Source organism: Narcine bancroftii, chromosome 10, assembly GCF_036971445.1.
Source record: "Narcine bancroftii isolate sNarBan1 chromosome 10, sNarBan1.hap1, whole genome shotgun sequence".
NCBI classification, from domain to species: domain Eukaryota; kingdom Metazoa; phylum Chordata; class Chondrichthyes; order Torpediniformes; family Narcinidae; genus Narcine; species Narcine bancroftii.
In genome coordinates, this window is record NC_091478.1 from 95256720 (window position 1) to 95270574 (window position 13855).

The window sequence follows — 13855 nt, forward strand, 5'->3', positions numbered from 1 at the left end:
AAATTCTACAGAGTCCATTCTTTTCTTTCCTTCTCCTTCCATCAACTTGATGAAAGTTTTACATTTATTAACATGTGATCCATAAAAGTGCTGGAGAAACGAAGCAAGTAATGCAACATCAATAGGAACTAAAAGGCAATGAGCGTTTTGGGTTTTTTGTGCACTGCATGAGACTCCAGCATCTGAAGATTTCCTTGTTTTAACTGTTATTAATGTATGGGTTTTTTTTAGAAGCTAAATAACTGTTCGGAGTCACTTTTAATTAATGTCATCCTTAGAGGAGCTACCCGAGTCCTTTCCCAAAGCTCATCTGCACCCATGCTTGGGAGCTGTTGTACCTCTTCAGAGTTCAGATGTATTGATGGTACTGATGGTAATGATCAGCCATGATCTAAAATGGCGGTGCTGGCCCGACGGGCCAAATGGCCTACTCCAGCTCCTATTGTCTATTGTCTATTGTCTTGTCAGAGTACATACATGACATCACACAATCCTGAGATTTTAGTGCAAAAAAAACTGTACTCCAGAAATGATACATATACAAAAGAGGTAAATATAAACAAACAAATGTAAACAAACTGCAATACAGAAATGTGGAAAGTAAGTGTCCTTAAAAGATTCTCTTGTTTAGGAGTCTGATAGTGGAGTGGTGGTAACTGTTCCTGAATTTGGTAATATGAGTCTTGTGACACCTATACCTCTTTCCTGATGGTAGCAGCGAAAACAGCATGTGCTGGCTGGTGTGGATCCCTGATGATTGCTGTAGTTCTCCAAAAGCAGCATTCCATGTAGATTTTCTTGATGATGGGGAGAGTTTTACCTGTGATGTACTGGGTTGTGTCCACATCCTTTTTCAGGGCTTTCCAGAGTTATTGGTGTCCCCATACCAGGGCATAATATGGCCAGTCAGCTCATTTTCTACTTAGCATCTGTAGAAGTCTGCTATTGGTTTTTTTTTAAAATTTTTTATTTTTCACACCATAAATCACAATAGCCATGATATACACTTTTTCTTTTCCACACATTTACAGTGACTTTTTCTCCCTCCCCCCTCCCTCCTCCCAAGCCACCCCCCCATCCCCCCCCCTCTCATCCATTTTAGTTATACAATCTAGGTTGCATTAATTCAGTTAGACAATGTTGTCATTCAACAAAAATACACCAGAAATTCTACTGAGTCCATTCTTTTCTTTTCTTCTCCTTCCATCAACTTAGGTAATGTTTGTTCCCGGTAGGTTTTCGCTATTGTATTTAATGTAAGGCTCCCATACTTGTTCGAATATTTCAATATTATTTCTTAAACTATATGTTATTTTTTCTAATGGAATACATTTATTCATTTCTATATACCATTGTTGTATTTTCAAATTATCTTCCAATTTCCAGGTTGACATAATACATTTTTTTGCTACAGCTAGGGCTATCTTAACAAATCTTTTTTGTGCATCCTCCAAGTCAATTCCAAATTCTTTATTTTTTATGTTACTTAGGAGAAAGATCTCTGGATTCTTTGGTATATTGTTTTCTGTTATTTTATTTAATATCTGATTGAGATCATCCCAAAATTTTTCTACTCTCTCACATGTCCAGATTGCATGAATTGTTGTTCCCCTTTCTTTTTTACATCGAAAACATCTATCAGATACTGTTGGGTCCCATTTATTTAACTTTTGCGGTGTAATGTATAGTCTGTGTAACCAATTATATTGTATCATACGCAGCCTCGTATTTATTGTATTTCTCATCGTTCCAGAGCATAACTTCTCCCATGTTTCCTTTTTTATCTTTATATTTAAATCTTGTTCCCATTTTTGTTTAGTTTTACCATTTGTTTCCTCATTTTCCTTTTCTTGCAGTTTAATATACATATTTTTTATAAATCTTTTGATTAACATTGTATCTGTAATCACATATTCAAGGTTACTTCCCTCTGGTAAACTCAAGTTGCTTCCTAATTTATCTTTCAAGTAGGATCTCAGTTGGTAATATGCCAGCGCTGTATCTCCCGTTATATTGTACTTATCTCTCATTTGTTCAAAGGATAAGAATCTACTTCCTGAAAAACAATTTTCTATTCTTTTAATCCCTTTTTTTTCCCATTTTCTAAAGGCAAGGTTGTCTATTGTAAAAGGGAGTAGCTTATTTTGCGTCAATATTAGTTTTGGTATTTGGTAATTTATTTTATTTCTTTCTACATGAATCTTCTTCCATATATTGAGGAGATGGTGTAATACTGGAGAAGTTCTATGTTGTACCAATTTTTCGTCCCATTTATATAATATGTGTTCAGGTATCTTTTCCCCTATTTTATCTAATTCTAGTCTCGTCCAGTCTGGTTTTTCCCTTGTTTGATAAAAATCTGATAGGTACCTTAATTGTGCGGCTCTATAATAATTTTTGAAGTTTGGCAATTGTAAGCCTCCTTGTTTATACCATTCTGTTAATTTGTCTAGTGCTATCCTCGGTTTCCCCCCTCTCCATAAAAATCTCCTTATTATTTTCTTTAACTCTTTGAAGAATTTTTCTGTCAGTTGTATTGGCAATGCCTGAAATAAGTATAGTATCCTTGGAAAAATGTTCATTTTAATACAGTTTATCCTTCCTATCAGTGTTAGTGGTAGCTCTTTCCAATGCTCTAAATCGTCCTGTAATTTTTTCATTAGTGGATTGTAATTGAGTTTATATAATTGGCCTAGATTTTTGTTTATTTGCACACCTAGGTATCTTATTGCCTGCGTTTGCCATCTGAATGGGGATTCCTCCTTAAATTTTGAGAAATCTACGTTATTCATTGCTATTGGTTTTTGAAGTCATACCAAACCTCCGCAAACTCCTGAGGAAGTAGAGGTGCTGATGTGCTTTTTTCGTAATGACATTCGTGTGTTGGATCCAGGAAAGGTTTTCTGAGGTGGTGACTCCCAGGAATTTAAATTTGCTCAGCCTCTCCACCTCTGATTCCCCCAATGACCACTGGATCATACACCTCTTGTTTTCTCTTCCTAAAGGCCACAATCAGTTCCTTGGTTTTGGTGATGTTGAATGCGAGGTTGTGGTTAGAACACCATTCAGCCAAGTTTTCAATCTCCCTCCTATATGCTGGCTCATCACCCCTTTTCCACTACCATGGTATCGTCTATATCTAAAGTTCAGTGGAAATGTTCAGTTCAATATCCAAGTGATGCAAAGTGAGCTTGTAAGGCAGGAGGAGGATGTAAACAGGCTTCAGCAAGGTACAGATGAGCTGAGTAAATGGCAAGAACATGTCAGATGGGGTACAATGTGGAAAAATCTAAGTACCTGTGCAAATTCCTTTTAAATGTTGCAATTGTATCTCCCTCCACCACCTCTGCAAAACATTCCAGATATTCTCTGTTCTCTGTGATCTCCTTTAAATGTCTCTGCTCTCACTTTAAATGTGCCCGTGAATTCAAAGCTCCCTTGACCTTGTTACTGGTCACATGCCTTGAATCAGAAAAATGAACCTCCACCACTACCTTTTCTCTTACTATGAAGACAATTTTGTATCTCGCTAGCTAGCTCACCTTGGACTCTTAAGTGATCTAACCTTTTAGACCAGCCTAACATGTACATTATCAAAGGCCTTGCTTATCTCGATGGAGAGAGACTATATTTACCGCTCTGTGCTCATCTAGCTTTGTGTTACCTTCAAAATTACTCTGCCAAATTCTACTTCCAATGCACAAAACCATTCTGACTGTCCCTAATTGGTCTTTGCCTTTCCAATTGAATTGAACTTGGAATCTTTTAGGCAACTAAAGTGCCAGATAAAAGTAACATTTAAGGTATAAGCCAGAGAATGTTCCTTTATTCACTTATTGATCAAAGATAGTTGTCACTGTTAAATTAGATTTAAGAGTTAACTGCTTCCTTCAAGCTGCGCAACTGTAATGATCAACAGCATTTGACAGGCTGAGGCAGTGTTTATTGGTTTGAGAAGATGCCTGTGTGTCAGTGTTTAGCTTTTCTCTATTCTATTTGAAGGTTTCCAAATTACATCCTCACATTCCTTTCCTAGGCAAGAGACAAATCAGGTGATGCAATGTTGAATTGCAGTTTGCTGTCTCTATCTGTGTATAAAATGAGTAACAAGTTGCTGCTGTTAAAATTAAAGGCACTGAATCTTTTAAATTTTTTTTGCTTGCATGTTCTACTTGAAATTCCAAATCCTGTTCTTTCATAGAAAGAACATAGGGTGCTATGGTCCTCACATTGCTCAGAGTCTGCCCATTAATATTGTATTATGCCTTCAAATTTGACAGACTAAAATGAACACCACACTTTTCTGAGTTAAACTCCATCTGCCAATTCTCACTCTACGTCTTATCAGTTTCCTTCTGTATACCATGGCAACTCGCCAGACTATCCACAACACTAACAACTTTCATGTCCTCCGTAAACTTACCAATCTACCTCACACTTCCTCATCCAGATCATTTATAAAAATCACAGAAGTGGAGGGGTTCCTAGAACAGATCCCTGCAGGACAATACTAGTCACCGACCACGCAAAATACAAAGCCTTTCCGGGCAAGCCAGTTCTGTATCCACGAAGCAAGGCCTCCTTGGATTCCATGCCTCCTTACTTTCTGAATAAACCTTGCATGGGGAGCATTATCAAATTCCGTACTGAAATCCATAGACACTACGTTCACCACGCTGCCTTCATCGATGTTCTTCATTACATGATCAAAAGAATTCAATCAGGCTAATGCGACATGAATGACCTTTCCCTGACAAAACCATACCAACTATCCATAATTAGATTACACCTCTCTAAATGCTTGTAAATATTGCTACTCAGGATCTTGCCCACCACTAAAGTAAGACTCATTGGTCTATAATTTCCTGGGTTATTTTTGCTTTTTGAACAAGGGAACAACATGTGTAACCCTCAAATTCTCTGGTACTTCTACTGTCCCAGTGGCTCAACAATCTCCTTCCTCACTCCTCACAGCAGCCTTGGGTCTATCTCATGTGGTTCTGGTAACCTATGTAACTTCATCCTTTTCAAAAGTTCCAGTGTATCCTCTTAATGTCAACATGCCCAAGTGTTTCAATTGCCAAGGTCCTTTTCTCTGGTGAATACTGAAGCAAAGAATTCATTAAAAACCTCTGCTACCTTCTCTGACTCCATGCACATGTTTCCACTATTATCCCTGATAGATCCTATCCTTGAATGTCTCCTCCTCTTGTTCTTCACATATTTAAACTTTTTAATGTACAGTTAGTTGGTAAATGAGAAAAAGAGGTTTTTGCCCAAAGGGTTGGAGGGATATGAAACTTGCCTGAGTGATAGAGTCATAAATCCTCAGCCTTTTCAAGCAGTAATTGAAGATGTTTGAAAATAAGTCTGAAAGAATGAGCTGCCTTTTTAAGTTGCATACCTTCCATGGGTTGGGTATCAGAATTTTTCTACAATTCCATGCTGTAGATTAACTGCATAATGGATCCTTTCCTGATGTAGCCTGCTGCATATATCTTAGGGTGGCACGGTTAGTTTAGTGGTTCGTGCAACTCCACTAGAGTGCCAGTGACCCAGGTTTGAATCTGGTGCTCTCTGTAAGGAGTTTGTACATTCTCCCAGTGCCTGTATGATTTTCTTCCAGGTGCTCCAGTTTCCTCCCACTTTTTGGGGCGGGGGGGGGGGTTGTAGGTTCATTTGGGTAGCATGGGGTCGTGCGCTGGAACGGCCTGTTACTGTGCTATATGTCTAAATTTAATTTAATTTCAAAATCTTTGGTTCATAACTTACAAGATAGTTAACAATCTTATGACAAGGATGGGGAGTCTGAACAATTTCTGTATGAATTAAAACCTGAGTTAGAGGCATGAGTTGCCAGCTCAGTTCAGCGTTCAGCAAGTTTACAACTGATCTGATCTCAAATCTGTATCCTACTCTTCCCTTGGTAGCCATGATATTTCCATCAAGTGTCTCTACTTCTGCCTTAAAAAATCTAAATTTTACTGCTCTTGGAGGTGGAAAGTTCCAGACTTTAGGCTCTAGGATCTTAAAAAAAGTCTTTTGTCTCTCTTAGATGGGTAAACCAGTTATTATTGAAAAGTGATGGTTCTCTTTGCATCCAGCCTAGGTGCCTTCTAACCTTTCTCAACTTCAGATATAAGAAGCATTGGAACAAACATCCAATGAGCCAAATGCTGAACCAATTGGAAAATCTGAACAATTGGATAGCAAATTATTAAAGGAATTTTGTCATGGAAACAGGAATAGTCCATTGATGACTTAATCCTCCTCCACTTTCAATAACATTTTCCTCAAGTATATTTTTGGGACATGCGACGGGGCGATTGGTGGAAAGGGAGGAGTGGATGAGGGAGTCTCTGAGGGAGTGGTCCCTGCAGAAGGCAAAGGGAGGATAAGAGAAAATGTGTCTGATGGTGGGATCATGTAATAATGATGGAATTGGTGGAGGATGTAATGTTGGATTCAGAGGCTGGTGGGGTGGTAGGTATGGACATGGGGAATCCTGTCCTTGTTGCTGCACCTTCCACAGGGACTACTCCTTTGGTGATTTTCCCAGCAATTGACCCCTTGGTGTCTACACTTGTGACCGCAGGAGGGGCTGCACTTGCAACTATAACCCCCTCCCTCACCACCATTCAAGGCCCAAACAGTCCTTCCATGTGAAGCAGCACTTCATGTGAATCTACAGTGGTCATCTAATGCATTCATTTCTCCTTTTGTGATCTCCTTTACATCAAAGAGACTGGATGCAGCCTGGTAGGTCACTTTGTTGATCACCTCAGCTTTGTCTGCCACAATAACCGGGATCTCCACCCCATTCCCTTGCCAACATCTGTCAGTGGTCTTGTGTACTGCCAGACTGACCACTCGCAAATTGGAGGAACAACACTTTGTATTCTGTTTGGGCACCCTCCAACTAGATGGCATTAATATCAACCTCTGGTTTCCATTAACCCACCTTCTCATCTATCCCTATGTCTCCTTTCCTCTAGCTCTATCTGTCTCTTTTCCTTTCCCATTCAGAGACTGCATCCAACTGATAGGGATTCTATTTACTCAAACTGACATGATTCATATTCCAGAATACACTTTTTAAACTTTCAGCACAGTTTCAAGATAGATTCTAAACAGATTATAAAGCATGAATTTTGTCTGACCATTCACCTTTATTGTTAAAGATTGAAATGCCTCATAAGATGGATATTAAATAGTTTGCTTTTAAAGAGGTTGGATTTTTGTGCTTTTGTACATGAGCAAATTCGATTGTATTGTGAGGTGAATTTACATTCAGTAACTGATAAATTTGTGATCTGGGACACACTGGAAGCATATTTGAGGGGACAAATTATAAGTTATATTTCTAAGATAAAGAAAGACTATATGAAGAAACTGGGTAAACCTGAACATGAGATAACAGATATGGAAAAAGATTTGCATATTCAAAGGTCAGAAGATGGAAGAAGGTCATTAATTAATTAATTTAAATCTTCAATATAATACTGTGCAGACTTATAGAACATAAAAAGCAATAATGAGAACCAAGGAAGGATACTTTGAACGAGGTGAATGATCACATAAAGTATTAGCATGGCAATTGAAAATGGAACAAACTGCTCAAACTATAAATGCTATCCGAAAAAGTCCTACTCATGTTAGTTATAAACCACGAGATAGATGATACTTTTTGCGACTTTTACTCAAAGTTGTATAGTTCAGAATCCTAAAAGATGACAAAATTGATGTTTATTTATCCCAAATATATTTGCTTGTGTTTGGAAGAACAGTCAGAACTGAATTCTCCCATTGATCAGTTAGAAATTAAAGCAGCAATGAGTACATTACAGCCCAATAAGACACTGGGAGAAGACAATTTCCCTGCTGAATTTTAAGGATTTATTGCTTCCTTTATTTATGGATGTGATCCAACATGCTTCGGTGACCCACATGCTACCTGAATCTTTCTCCACTGTGATAATTATGGTAATACCAAAAAAAGACAGATCCTTTAAAACCTGCTTCATATAGACCGATATCTTTCTTAAATACAGATTATAAAATTGTTGCAAAGGTTTTGGCTAATAGGATAAATAGATTATTACCAAAGTTAATAAAGCTGATCAAACAGGTTTTGTTAAAAAGTGATTAGCTGCTGATAATGTCGAAAGATAATTAAATATCACTCATTTAGCACAATCAAGAGGAAATTTAAGTGTTGCAGTAACTTTGGATGCAGAAAAGACTTTCGATAGATTAGAATGGGATTTTCCCTTTAAGGTATTGGACAAATTTGGTTTGGGATAATCTTTTATTAAGTGGATTAAAGCACTGTATGTTAATCCAAAGGAAAAGTGATAACTAATGGGCAAATTTCAACTTCCTTTAATTTACAGTGATCTAGTAGACAGAAATGCCCCCTTATTGCCAGCATTACTGGCTGTTGAATCTCTTGTAGAGATGATTAGACGGGATGTGTTTATTAAGGGATTCAGAGTCGATTGTGAGGAACATAAAATTAGTCTTTTATTTGCGGATGATGTATTGATATATTTTACCGAACGTGAGTCTTCCTTGAGACAACTCCATCTCCGATTAGAAGAGCATGGATGAGTCTTTATAAGATAAATTGGAACAAGAGTGAAGTTGTACCATTTACAAAAGGTGATTATATGACCTGCCAGCAAAATACTTATTTGGGAATCAGAACAGATAATAACTTAAGAATTTATATAAATTGAATTATTTACCAACACTTCATAAGGTTGAAAAGGATTTCAAGAAATGGATGACGTTACCTATAACTTTGATAGGAAGAATTAATTGTATAAAGATGAATATTTTCCCAAAAATTCAATATCTCTTTCAAAGTTACATATTTTATTGCCGCAACAGTTTTTTTTAAAGAGCTAAATAAATGGATTCGGAATTTTTTATGGAAGGTTGAAGTGTCGAGAGTATCTATGCAGAAATTAACATGGAAATATGAATTGGGGAGATTGCAATTGTCTAATTTTTTTACAATTACTATAGATCAGCTCAAATGCATTTTTTTTTTGCATCATTTTTGAAGAGGGAATTGCTCCCACATGGATCAATATAGAAATTGAGAAAATTGGAGAGAAGTCATTTAAGACTTTTCTTTATGAATGGAATTCAAGATCAATGTTAGGAATTAAAGATAGATATTTTGGGCAAGATAGATGGGGAAATTTGGACAAAGGGAGGTACATCACTGTACACCCCTCTGTTCCAGAATAATTTGATACCCTTTTCCCAAGATGATAAATTTTTGAAATTGTGGTATCATGAAGGAATTAAGGTAATCGAAGACTGTTATGAACAAGGTCGGCTAATGTCTTGTCTTCAATTGAGGGATAAGTGTGGAATCAGAAAGTTTACAGCTGCCATATAGTGATGAGGAAACTCTTATTCAGCGAGGGCTAGTATGGAAATTTACTTCTGCAATATACTTGTTACTGCAGAGAGCAACATTTAAACCAGGATTATACAAATCTAAACAGACTCAATATTACAATTGATGAGCAACTATGGATGGATTTGTGTCGAGGATGGATTTGTGTCGAGGTTGCATGTCGAATACAATTAATGTGCGGTATAGATTAATACAATATAATTTTTTTACACCAATTATACATCATACCGTATAAATTACATAAAATAAAATCGGATTTATCAAATAAATGTTTTAGGTGTGGTATCGAGGAAGGTACCTTTCTGCACTCTACATGGATGTGTCCAAAAGTAAGACCTTTGGATAAAAGTAGGGGAATTACTGGAACAAATTACTAAAATCCTGATTTATTTTTGTTAGGGAATGTTGAAGGAACTTGTATAAATGAGCCTTTCCACCTACTCAATGGAAATGTGTGAAAATAGTACTGGCAGTGGCAAGAAAATGTATTGCAGTTACCTGGAAGTCATTTCTTGCCTGGGTATAGACAGACTACATGTGGAAATACAAAAATCCATCGCATTGGGAAAAAAAATTACTTATAATTTAAGGAATAAACATAATACATATCTACAAATATGGAGCCCATACATACATAAGAAAGGTAATGTGGGTTAGTCTTTCCTTGCCGTCCCCTATGACCTTGCTAGGTATTATTGACAATACTTGATAGTTAAGTGCTCTGTGCTCTCTGACCTGCCTTAGTACAATCCATTCTCTTCATCTTTTTTATCTAATTCTCTCTTTCGTATGCTATTGTATGTTATTAGCATGTATAAGTAATGATGGATTTGTCTTCTTGGGGTTGGGGTTAGGGAGGGTTTTAGTCTTAAGGGGAGGGGATATATTTTGGTTTTGTAATCAGTAACAACTTGCATTAAAATCCTGTAGTATTTAGAATCCATATACATCCATCATGTGTTCAAACTTTAAAATAAAGTATATTCTTCTTGCAGAGATTGGCACACCTTTGGAATTCCCTCTCCAATAGGTGGTGAAAGATGGATGATCATTAGAAGTATTAAAAATGATGATTAATAAGGATTTGAGGAATTGAGACAAGCGTAAATTGAATGTGATCATATTAATGGTGAGGCAGGCAAAAAGGATCTGATAACCTGTTCCAGTTTCTATGTTCTTGCGATGTTCTGTCTGACACTCTTAATCAATTCAATCAAAACAGTCAATAAGGATGGTTAGACTGAAGTCATCTCCATGGTCTTCACTAAGGCCTTTGACAAGGTCCTACTCCAGGCCTTTTCATGGTGGAGAAAAGAGCAAGTGTAAAGGCAGATGTTATCTGCCTCTACCTTGCTCCACTTACCCCATGAATGCAATGCGTCTGCATTCGATGCACCTTGCGATCCTCCCTGACCCTAGTGCCAGCGCTGAGGTAAAGGACCTACTTGGAATCTATGAATGGATACCGTTTGGAGCAGCTCTAAAGGAGCAGGTTGATGATGTCGTCAGACTGCAACCCAGGAGCCATCTCCTAATTGCTGCTGGGCACAGGCGGCCCGGCGGTAGTGGTATCTCGCTCAGCACATGACCCCTAAAAACTGCTCAACATCCCCCACCATGCTCAGCAAGCACCCCCCCCCCCGGCAGCCAGACCCAGGCCAAACACCAGAGGTGTCAGCAGCCTGCTTCAATGATAAAACACATGAGAGTTTAAATTTCTTATTGTTACTGGTGCTGACGCATCTTATGTGTGGAACAACCTTGGGGTTTCGGGACCATTTGACACTTCGTCGAGTAATGGCCGACTTTGTTACCCCTAATTCCCCACGCAGCTGGAATCGTTGATTAAGAGTGAAGTCGGCCATGCTCAGTGCAAATGTATGGCTTCATGGCACCAGTAGCCATGCCTCCTGAATGCCGCATCAATTCCCCAGCCACCTCCAGGCTGAAAGGGGACATAGGAGCAGGCTTTTCTGGGCCTGCATGAAAATGTAAGAAATAACTTTTCATTCGGCTTTTAGCTGGCCTCCATGCGGAGACTGACTATGAAAAGGCCTATAGACAGATGTTCCATGAGGTAAGAACCAATGGGATGGAGAGCAATTTGGCAAAATGGGAGTGAAATTGGTTTGGTGACCTGAGGCAGAGGATGACAGTGAAGGATTGTTTAGTGAGTGGAAGCATATGACTAGTTGTGTACCTATTACGGGGATTGGTGCTGAGATCCTTGCAGTTTGTTAAATATTTTACATTAACAATCTGAATATGCCTGTTGGAGGTATAATGGATATATTTGTAGATGACAGGAAGATCTGTGGTGGTGATAGTGAGGTTGTTCTTTTTTGGGTACATAACAATGTTTATTTTTAGGATGTGTAAAGCAATAGCATGTGCAATTCAACCATGAAAAATGTTAGATGATGCTTTTATGAGAAATGTGTCTAGCATATACACAGTAACTGCCAGGACCTCAGGAACTACTGGGGAATAGCAGGATCTGGATGTACAAGTACAAAGATCCCTGAAGACAACAACACAGATATGGTTGTTAATGAGGCACAAAAGATACTTGCCTTCATTACCAATATAGGAACCAAGAGGTTATGGTTTGACCTTAAAAATCATTGGGTTGAACACAGCTGGAATACAATACTGTTGCAAGTATTGCCATCCTATGGGAAGAAAGTGATTGTGCTGGAGAGGAGGAGATTAGCTAGGATAGAGCTGGCTTTGTTTACCTTGCAGTGGGAAAGCTGATGGGGGGTCCTAAGTGAAGGATACAAAACTGAGAGTCATAGGTACATGAAGGAACTTTCCCTTTAGCAGAGGTGTCTAAAACTAGAGGGCATGGTTTTAAGGTTGTGTGTGAGATGTAGTGAGGAGCATGAGGATTGTTTTTACCCATAGGATAGGTAAAATCTGGTCGCCTTTTTGATGCTAAGAGGAAGGCAGGTGAGCTTGGTATGTGACCCTATAACATTTAATGGTAATTTGTTCATCACCTACAATATATCACTTGGTTTGCTTCTGACTTTATATCAGACTTTCTGTTTATATCCTCCTTACTTTGGAATAACTGTGGAACTGAAATTAGCATTCTTTGATATTAATGGAAAAGTGCTGTTCCAGCATCCAGGGACAGTGATGGAAATTGAGAAGATTACTGTGGTGATGGTCATAGTGGTACATTTGCTGTATTCTTGGACCCAGCTCTATGTAAACAAATGCTGACAGCCAGTGCCACCTCACAGTGAACACTTAATAGCCCTTTTCACACTTGCAAGTGATCCCAGGAATTAACCGCCAATTGGCCTTTAAAGTGTCTAGTGTGAAAGCAAAATCAACTCAACGTCGGCATCGGATGACATCTAGTACCTTGATCCCTACTACAATCCCCAGTGTCTGCAGACACCAAGTTGCAATCAGGCAAGTGTGGAATGGAAATTGCACTGTGAGATTGAAATGACTCAAGTTTTTGCGTGAGTGCAGGAAAGTGAAGGAAGAAAAGATTAAAATTAAGGTATTAACTTTGCCATGGGAAAGTTGCAATGGTAGAGAGAGGAAATAATTAGCAATAGTGGACACTTTTTAAACAATGTGGGAAAGTTGGTAGCTCTATATCGCTTAATTTGTAAAGACTGTGGGAAAAAGCAATGGCAGACCTGACTTACCAGAATGCTGTACGGCAGTCAAACCCCTCCATGAATGCTCCGTGCATGCAGCTGGGCATTCAGCCCTTTCTCTGCCGCATGGAATTCTGGGAGGGCAGGTCCACCCCCGCTTTTCCCCCCACAGTAATTATGAATTGTAGTGCTACCAACTTTCCCACGCTATATAAATTGTGCACGATAATGCTATAAACTTTCCCAAGCAGCATAAATTGAGCACTATTGTAAACATTTTCCCACGGTCCCTTATTAAAGATTTATATAGATTGGCACAACAACAACAGGTACTGAAGGGCTCATACTGTGTTGTACATAAAGCTTAATTATATTATAATTAGGCATGATTAATTTTGTTCAAATATAAGATTTTAATACATTGATCAGGATTTAGGGCAGGTCCACCATCGCTCGATGCGTCATGACGTCAACGGTAGAAGGTAGAACAGTCCTAACTCCAGGGATGGCTTGCAAATGTGAAAGAGTTCAGTGTCCCAGTTAAATCAAGTGTGAAAAGCCAAGCCCCATTCCTATACCAGGACACTGAATAGCAAATTTAGTGGGATGCAAGTGTGAAAGGGGTTACAGTCTTCCAGGGGATATGTGGTGCCTCAGTTGCAACACTTCAGAATGTGTCAGAATGCCCACTCCAGGTGGCGAAATCTGGGTTGACGCTTTGAGATATAAATGAGCTGGAATATTTCCATTAAGTATTCTCTCTTGAATTTAATATAGTTCAGCATCTAGTGAATATAAA

At 38.5% G+C, this 13855-nt stretch overlaps 1 protein-coding gene across 3 annotated transcripts in view; it reads left to right on the forward strand.

Moving 5' to 3' along the window:
* Positions 1-13855, forward strand: part of LOC138745006 (protein LSM14 homolog A-like) — a 59325-nt gene that overhangs the window by 18767 nt on the left and 26703 nt on the right. The window lies entirely within an intron of this gene.